The 8,953-nt window shown below is 43.2% G+C and overlaps 1 non-coding gene across 1 annotated transcript; it reads right to left on the bottom strand.

Moving 5' to 3' along the window:
• Window positions 1-7,824: 7,824 nt before the first annotated feature.
• On the bottom strand, window positions 7,825-7,989 carry LOC112436843 (U1 spliceosomal RNA). The gene has a single exon (XR_003025525.3). It is a non-coding gene; the product is annotated as a U1 spliceosomal RNA (small nuclear RNA).
• Between the last annotated feature and the right edge of the window lie 964 nt (window positions 7,990-8,953).

The raw sequence follows: 8,953 nt of genomic DNA, 5'->3' as shown, positions 1-8,953 counted from the left end.
TATCCTAAATATATATGCACCCAATACGGGAGCACCCAGATTCATAAAGCAAGTCCTGAGTGACCTGCAAAGAGACTTAGACTCCCACACATTAATAATGGGAGACTTTAACACCCCACTGTCAACATTAGACAGATCAATGAGACAGAAAGTTAACAAGAATACCCAGGAATTGAACTCAGCTCTGCACCAAGCAGACCTAATAGACATCTACAGAACTCTCCACCCCAAATCAACAGAATATACATTTTTTCAGCACCACACCACACCTATTCCAAAACTGACCACATAGTTGGAAGCACTCCTCAGCAAATGTAAAAGAACAGAAATTATAACAAACTATCTCTCAGACCACAGTGCAATCAAACTAGAACTCAGGATTAAGAAACTCACTCAAAACCGCTCAACTACATGGAAACTGAACAACCTGCTCCTGAATGACTACTGGGTACATAATGAAATGAAGGCAGAAATAAAGATGTTCTTTGAAACCAACGAGAACAAAGACACAACATACCAGAATCTCTGGGACACATTCAAAGCAGTGTGTAGAGGGAAATTTATAGCACTAAATGCCCACAAGAGAAAGCAGGAAAGATCCAAAATTGACACCCTAACATCACAATTAAAAGAACTAGAAAAGCAAGAGCAAACACATTCAAAAGCTAGCAGAAGGCAAGAAATAACTAAAATCAGAGCAGAACTGAAGGAAATAGAGACACAAAAAACCCTTCAAAAAATTAATGAATCCAGGAGCTGGTTTTTTGAAAAGATCAACAAAACTGATAGACCACTAGCAAGACTAATAAAGAAAAAAGAAAGAAGAATCAAACAGACACAATAAAAAATGATAAAGGGGATATCACCACCAATCCCACAGAAATACAAACTACCATCAGAGATTACTACAAACACCTCTACGCAAATAAACTAGAAAATCTAGAAGAAATGGATACACTCCTCGACACATACACTCTCCCAAGACTAAACCAGGAAGAAGTTGAATCTCTGAATAGACCAATAACAGGAGCTGAAATTGTGGCAATAATCAATAGCTTACCAACCAAAAAGAGTCCAGGACCAGATGAATTCACAGCCGAATTCTACCAGAGGTACAAGGAGGAACTGGTACCATTCCTTCTGAAACTATTCCAATCAATCGAAAAAGAGGGAATCCTCCTTAACTCATTTTATGAGGCCAGCATCATCCTGATACCAAAGCCGGGCAGAGACACAACCAAAAAAGAGAACTTTAGACCAATATCCTCTATGAACATTGATGCAAAAATCCTCAATAAAATACTGGCAAACCGAATCCAGCAGCACATCAAAAAGCTTATCCAACATGATCAATTGGGCTTCATCCCTGGGATGCAAGGCTGGTTCAATATATGCACATCAATAAATGTAATCCAGCCTATAAACAGAACCAAAGACAAAAACCACATGATTATCTCAATAGATGCAGAAAAGGCCTTTGACAAAATTCAACAACACTTCATGCTAAAAACTCTCAATAAATTAGGTATTGATGGGATGTATCTCAAAATAATAAGAGCTCTCTATGACAAACCCACAGCCAATATCATACTGAATGGGCAAAAACTGGAAGCATTCCCTTTGAAAACTGGCACAAGACAGGGATGCCCTCTCTCACCACTCCTATTCAACACAGTGTTGGAAGTTCTGGCCAGGGCAATTAGGCAGGAGAAGGAAATAAAGGGTATTCAATTAGGAAAAGAGGAAGTCAAATTGTCCCTGTTTGCAGACGACATGATTGTATATCTAGAAAACCCCATTGTCTCAGCCCAAAATCTCCTTAAGCTGATAAGCAACTTCAGCAAAGTCTCAGGATACAAAATCAATGTACAAAAATCACAAGCATTCTTACACACCAATAACAGACAAACAGAGAGCCAAATCATGAGTGAACTCCCATTCACAATGGCTTCAAAGAGAATAAAATACCTAGGAATCCAACTCACAAGGGACGTGAAGGACCTCTTCAAGGAGAACTACAAAGCACTGCTCAAGGAAATAAAAGAGGATACAAACAAATGGAAGAACATTCCATGCTCATGGGTAGGAAGAATCAATATCATGAAAATGGCCATACTGCCCAAGGTAATTTATAGATTCAATGCCATCCCCATCAAGCTATCAATGACTTTCTTCATAGAATTGGAAAAAACTACTTTAAAGTTCATATGGAACCAAAAAAGAGCCTGCATCGCCAAGTCAATCCTAAGCCAAAAGAACAAAGCTGGAGGCATCACACTACCTGACTTCAAACTATACTACAAGGCTACAGTAACCAAAACAGCATGGTACTGGTACCAAAACAGATATATAGACCAATGGAACAGAACAGAACCCTCAGAAATAACGCCGCATATCTAAAACTATCTGATCTTTGACGAACCTGAGAAAAACAAGCAATGGGGAAAGGATTCCCTATTTAATAAATGGTGCTGGGAAAACTGGCTAGCCATATGTAGAAAGCTGAAACTGGATCCCTTCCTTACACCTTATACAAAAATCAATTCAAGATGGATTAAAGACTTAAACGTTAGACCTAAAACCATAAAAACCCTAGAAGAAAACCTAGGCATTACCATTCAGGACATAGCCATGGGCAAGGACTCCATGTCTAAAACACCAAAAGCAATGGCGACAAAAGCCAAAATTGACAAATGGGATCTAATTAAACTAAAGAGCTTCTGCACAGCAAAAGAAACTACCATCAGAGTGAACAGGCAACCTACAAAATGGAAGAAAATTTTCGCAACCTACTCGTCTGACAAAGGGCTAATATCCAGAATCTACAATGAACTCAAACAAATTTACAAGAAAAAAACAAACAACCCCATCAAAAACTGGGCAAAGGACATGAACAGACACTTCTCAAAAGAAGACATTTATGCAGCCAAAAAACATGAAAAAATGCTCACCATCACTGGCCATCAGAGACATGCAAATCAAAACCACAATGAGATACCATCTCACACCAGTTAGAATGGCAATCATTAAAAAGTCAGGAAACAACAGGTGCTGGAGAGGATGTGGACAAATAGGAACACTTTTACACTGTTGGTGGGACTGTAAACTAGTTCAACCATTGTGGAAGTCAGTGTGGCGATTCCTCAGGGATCTAGAACTAGAAATACCATTTGACCCAGCCATCCCATTACTGGGTATATACCCAAAGGACTATAAATCATGCTGCTATAAAGACACATGCACATGTATGTTTATTGCGACAGTATTCACAATAGCAAAGACTTGGAACCAACCCAAATGTCCAACAATGATAGACTGGATTAAGAAAATGTGGCACATATACACCATGGAATACTATGCAGCCATAAAAAAGGATGAGTTCATGTCCTTTGTAGGGACATGGATGAAATTGGAAATCATCATTCTCAGTAAACTATCGCAAGAACAAAAAACCAAACACCACATATTCTCACTCATAGGTGGGAATTGAACAATGAGAACACATGGAGACAGGAAGGGGAACATCACACTCTGGGGACTGTTGTGGGGTGGGGGGAAGGGGGGAGGGATAGCATTGGGAGATATACGTAATGCTAGATGACGAGTTAGTGGGTGCAGCGCACCAGCATGGCACATATATACATATGTAACTAACCTGCACATTGTGCACATGTACCCTAAAACTTAAAGTATAATAATAATAACAAAAAAGAGGAAAAAAAAAAAAAAAAGAAACGAGGTCTCACTATGTTGCCCAGGCTGGTCTTGAACTCCTGGGCTCAAGCAATCTGCCCACCCAGGCCTCCCAAAGTGCTGGGATTACAGGCATGAGCCACCACACCTGACGGATACTCTTATTTTATTCAGCAAATGTTTCAATCTCTTGCCATGTGCCAGCACTAAACCCTATATAAAACAGACTAGAAATATGAGGCAATATGTAGAATAAAGTGTTATAATTGCTACAATAGCATTAAGTACATGGTTCAACTAAAAGCAAAGGAGAAAACTGTCAAATTTATGAAATACAGGTAGCAAGTTTACTATTGTAAAATATGTATTCATATTTATCCTTCAATGACTTTGAAAGTGTTTTTCATTTTAATATATTATGATTGAAGGATCAAGCGAATAGTCCAACCATTTTTCCAGTCTTGATTCTCCTTTTACTCTCAGTATGTCCTGATGTAACATAAAATACAGAACAGACATTCTTATTATGGTGTTTTATTATGTTTAACTTACATGAAATAGCATTAATTAAATTACTGGTATACAAAGCTATCATCATACCCTCCCTTTATGCCACATAACTATCACTTTGGGGGGTCTTGGGAATATTTGTCATGTTTGTGCAATCCAGCATCTTTTAAACACTCTTCTTATGTTGCAACATTTTTGCACATTCTCATTCCTGTCCCTTCACTGAAGAAACCAGAACCCCAGTCTTATTTGCAGCTGTATGAAAGTATGTAATGCACCCACACCCAGGACTTCAGTCTGGAAGTTAGTGACATTACAAAGCACATCTACTCTCTTTCACAGCAACAGAAGTATCTTGGTTTTCAAGATCAGCAGCCCCAGAATTTTGCACTCCAGGCCTCAGTACTATCAGTGGAATGTGCAGTGTCTAGCACAAAATGCAATGTCTGTGCTAGGTGGCAGCAGCATTGGTGTCTTTGCTGGAGTAGCCACCAAGGTCTGGTTTGGGCACCATTTCTGGCTTTGCAGTGGCTGAGCCAGATACCCTAAATCTATTGGCAATTCTTTAATGCCAAAGATGTGTATATTTTTAAATTTGATTTATTTTCTTTTTTATAATATTTTTTAAACTTTCTTTTTAGGTTCAGGGGTGCATGTTCAGGATTGTTATGTAAGTAAATTCATGTTACAAGGGTTTTGTTGTACAGATTATTTCATCACCCAGGTAATAAGCCTAGTACCCAAGAGTTATTTTTTCTGCTCCTCTCCCTCCTCTCACCCTCCCCAGTCAAGTAGGCCCCAGTATCTGCTGTTCTCTTCTCTGTGTTCATGTGTTCTCATCATTTAGCTCCCACTTATAAATGAGAACATATGATATTTGGTTTTCTGTTCCTGAATTAGTTTGCTAAGGATAATAGCGTCCAGCTCCATCCAGCTTCCCACAAAAGACATGAATTTGTTCTGTTTTATGGCTGCATAGTATTCCATGGTGTACATGTACCAGATTTTCTGTATCCAATCTGTCACCAATGGGCATTTAAGTTGATTCCATGTCTTTGCTATTGTGAACAGTGCTAAAATGAACATTCACATGCATGTATCTTTGTGATAGAAGGATTTATATTCCTTTGAGTATATACCCAGTAATGGTGATGGCAGTGGTGGGCTGTCTGGAGTGGCAGCTGCCATCACAACAGCTGCAGCAGGGAAGCATGGTCAGGGCTGCGTGCTCCACGTAGCCATCGGGAGCCAGAGAAAAGAGGGAGCCTGGCCCCTTCTGAGTTGGGGCGGGTGCTCCCCAGGTACACTGCAGCCACCCAAGCTGCAGCTGTGGACCCTGACATCCCTGTGCTCTCAGGGCCCAGGAGCAGGTGGGAGGCCTACCCTTCTGGACTCAGCTGCAATCACCCAAGTCATGGCTGCAGATCCAGGCCTCCCACTCCGCAGAGCAGGCAGAAGCCCTGCCCTCCCAGGTGCATCTGCAGCTACCTAAGCTGTGGCTGTAGACCTGGGCCTCCCTGTGCTCTTGGCGGGGACAGAAGCAGGCAGGAGCCTCACACTTCCAAGTGCAGCTGCAGCTACCCAAGTTGTGGCTGCAAACCCAGGCCTCCCACACCATGAGGCAGACAGGAGCCCTGCACCACCCCCCCCCCTCCCAGGCATGGCTGCAGCCACCCAAACAGCAGCTGTGAACCCAGGCCTCCCTGTGCTTTTGGGGCCCAGGAAGACCCACCCTGCCCTCACAGGCTCAGAAGTGCCTTCTCCCACTACCTGGCTTCTCCCTGCTGTTGGCACCCACTCTGATCTTGGAGCGAAGTCAGGGCTGAGCCCAGGCACTGTCACAGCCCAGCAAGATGTGCACATGCTCAGGGCAGTTCTGACTCACCAGCTCCCTGCTGTCTTGTCCCTCTCCAGACTTTGGGCACTGACAAGCATAGGAGGGAAGCCGAGGTGGGGGCTGAGGGCAGCTTAGCACTGGCCTGTAGGCGTCCCTTGGCTCGAAGATCCTGAAAAGCAGTGGGAGGCAGACAGGCTCCTGGGCAGAAGGAGGTGAGTTCCCAGTGAGGCTCCACCTTCAGGCCATGGGTGGGCCTGAAGACCCAGTCTTGCAGACCAGAGTAGAAACTTGTGGTGCCTTTTCCAGGTCTGCCCATGCCCACCCATGGACCAATCAGTACTCACTTCTTCCCCTTTGAGGCCCATAAAAGCCCTGGGCTCAGCCAGAGGTGAGCAGATGTTGGGACAACCAGCTGCAGAGAGGAGCTACCCACTCCAGGGCCTCCTCTCTGCTGAGAGCTGCAGATGTCAGGACAACCTGCCTGCAGAAAGGAGCAACCCACTCCAGGGCCTCCTCTCTGTTGAGAGCTTCAGAGACAATGGGACAACCTGCCTGCTGAGATGAGCTTCCCACTACAAGGTCTACCCTCTGCTAGGAGCTAAACACTCACTGGGCCACCCTGGCTGTGGAAAGGAGCTACTCACTGCTGCTCTCCTCTGAGCTGTTCTATTGCTCAACAAAGCTCCTCTTCATCTTGTTCACCCTCCACTTATCTGTGTACCTCATTCTTCCTGGTCACAGGACAAGAACTCAGGACCTCTGAAATAGCAGAAATAAAAGAGCTGTAACACAAACAAAGCTGAAATATGCCCCTTGCTTACCATGTCATGGGTGAAGAGAAGGACAGAAGAGCTGCGGCCCTTCAGGGAGCCTAGACCTGGGAGCTCCCTGAGCCAGGGCTGTGACTCCCTCTTTGGGGCCCTGTGGTTCCTGGCATCTCCAAGCTTCTGGGTGCCACCATGTTTCCAGTGCCAGCGGTGGAAGTTGCTTGCAGTGCCCCTGGTCCAGTCACAGCCTCGCAGAGAGCTGGAGCTGCCCATGCCAGCACCTGGAGTTGCCCACCCCACTGCAGTAGCTGCTGTCTGACTGCACAGTGCCCAAAACCCATGCTCACTCACAAACCCCTCACTGCTCCATGCCTGGCTTACCCTTGGCAGGGATGGGATCCAGGCCAGCAGCATGAGCCAAGCACAGCTTGCCAGGCTGAATGGGCAGAACAAGCCCAGTGGGCTCAAGCAAAACTCAGGCAAAGGCACAACCAGCCACAGAGGTTTCTGGCCAGAAAAGCAGCACCCTAAAGATCCCATGACAATGGGATTGCTGGGTCAAATGATAGTTCCATTTTTAGCTCTTTGAGGAATCACCATACTGCTTTCCACAATGGCTGAACTAATTTACACTCCCACCAACAGTGTATAAGTGTTCCTTTTTCTCCACATCCATATTTTTTTATTTTTTATTAATAGCCATTCTGACTGGCATGAAATCTCATGGTGGTTTTGATTTGCATTTCTCTAATGATCAGTGATGTGGAGCTTTTTCTCATATGGTCATTGGCCACATGTATGTCTTCTTTTGAAAAGTGTCTGTTCATGTCCTTTGCCCACTTTTTAATGGGGTTGTTTTTCTCTTGTAAATTTAAGTTTCTTACAGATGCTGGATATTAGACCTTTGTTCAAAGCATAGTTTGCAAATATTTTCTCCCATTCTGTAGGTTGTCTGTTCACTCTGTTGATAGTTTCTTTCATTTTAATTTAATTATAAAAACTTATTTAACAATATACACAGGGAAAGCGCAAACACAGTCCCCCCACTACCACAAATTACGCAGTCAAGTTTCTTGCATTTGGGAAAATCACAGGGGCCAGTATACCCAGAGTGCAATAGGTGAGACTTACTCTGGGAAAACCACCTTTGTGATCACAGTATCTCCCGTGCTAGGTAAGTAAGGTAGTTTCCTTTGCTGTAACAGAAGCTCTTAAGTTGGATTAGATCCCATTTTTCAATTTTCGCTTTTCTTACAATTGCTTTTGGCATTTTTGTTATGAAATCTTTGCCCGTTCCTATGTCCAGGATGGTATTGCCTAGGTTGTCTCCCAGGGTTTTTACAGTTTTAGGTTTTACATTTAAGTCTTTAACCCTCTTGAGTTGATTTTGTATACAGTGTAAGGAAGGGGTCCAGCTTCAATCTTCTGCATATGGCTAGCCAGTTTTCCCAGCACCATTTATTGACTGGGGAGTCTTTTCCCCAATGCTTGTTTTTGTCAGCTTTGTTGAAAATCAAATGGTCGTAGGTGTGCGGCCTTATTTCTGGGCGCTCTATTCTGTTCCACTGGTCTATGTGCCTGTTTTTGTACCAGTAGCATGCTATTTCGGTTGCTGCATAGCTGAGCTAAGGTGGATTTATTGTTGGAAGCACTGACACACTTCCAATGGCTACAGACTATGGAAGGTGACTCCCCCTCAAGGATATCTGACTCCAAACCCTCCTAATGATCACAGAGCAATACCCTTGGAGTACTCCACTTTCTACCCTTCAGGAATACAGATAATGCATGAGTAGTTCCTAGTTCTCTTAGCAGTTTGCCTTCCTACTTCTCCAACTGTGAAACACTTAGCTCCATAAGCACTGAGTCAGCTTTGGAAAAAGAGACTACCTTTCTTTGCTTCTGGATATGTACACCCTTTCATTTCCCTCCCTTTAAATCTAAGCATACCATACTATTAATTATCTAAAGTACTGTTTCTCTCTACTATTTTTCCTCTACCCTCTAAACCAGTTCTCTCTGCAGTATAAGGCATTTTTCAGTTCAACAGTCTCTGTTTTGATAGCCATGGTCTAAAATATTCTCAGAGTTTTAAAAGTCTTAGATATTTAAACTTTCTCTTTTATTACTTAATAGACCTGATAAT

This window comes from Pan paniscus, chromosome 10 (genome assembly GCF_029289425.2).
Source record: "Pan paniscus chromosome 10, NHGRI_mPanPan1-v2.0_pri, whole genome shotgun sequence".
Classification (NCBI taxonomy): Eukaryota; Metazoa; Chordata; class Mammalia; order Primates; family Hominidae; genus Pan; species Pan paniscus.
The sequence above is the reverse complement of the archived record's forward strand: the minus strand, read 5'-3'. Positions and strand labels throughout refer to the sequence as shown.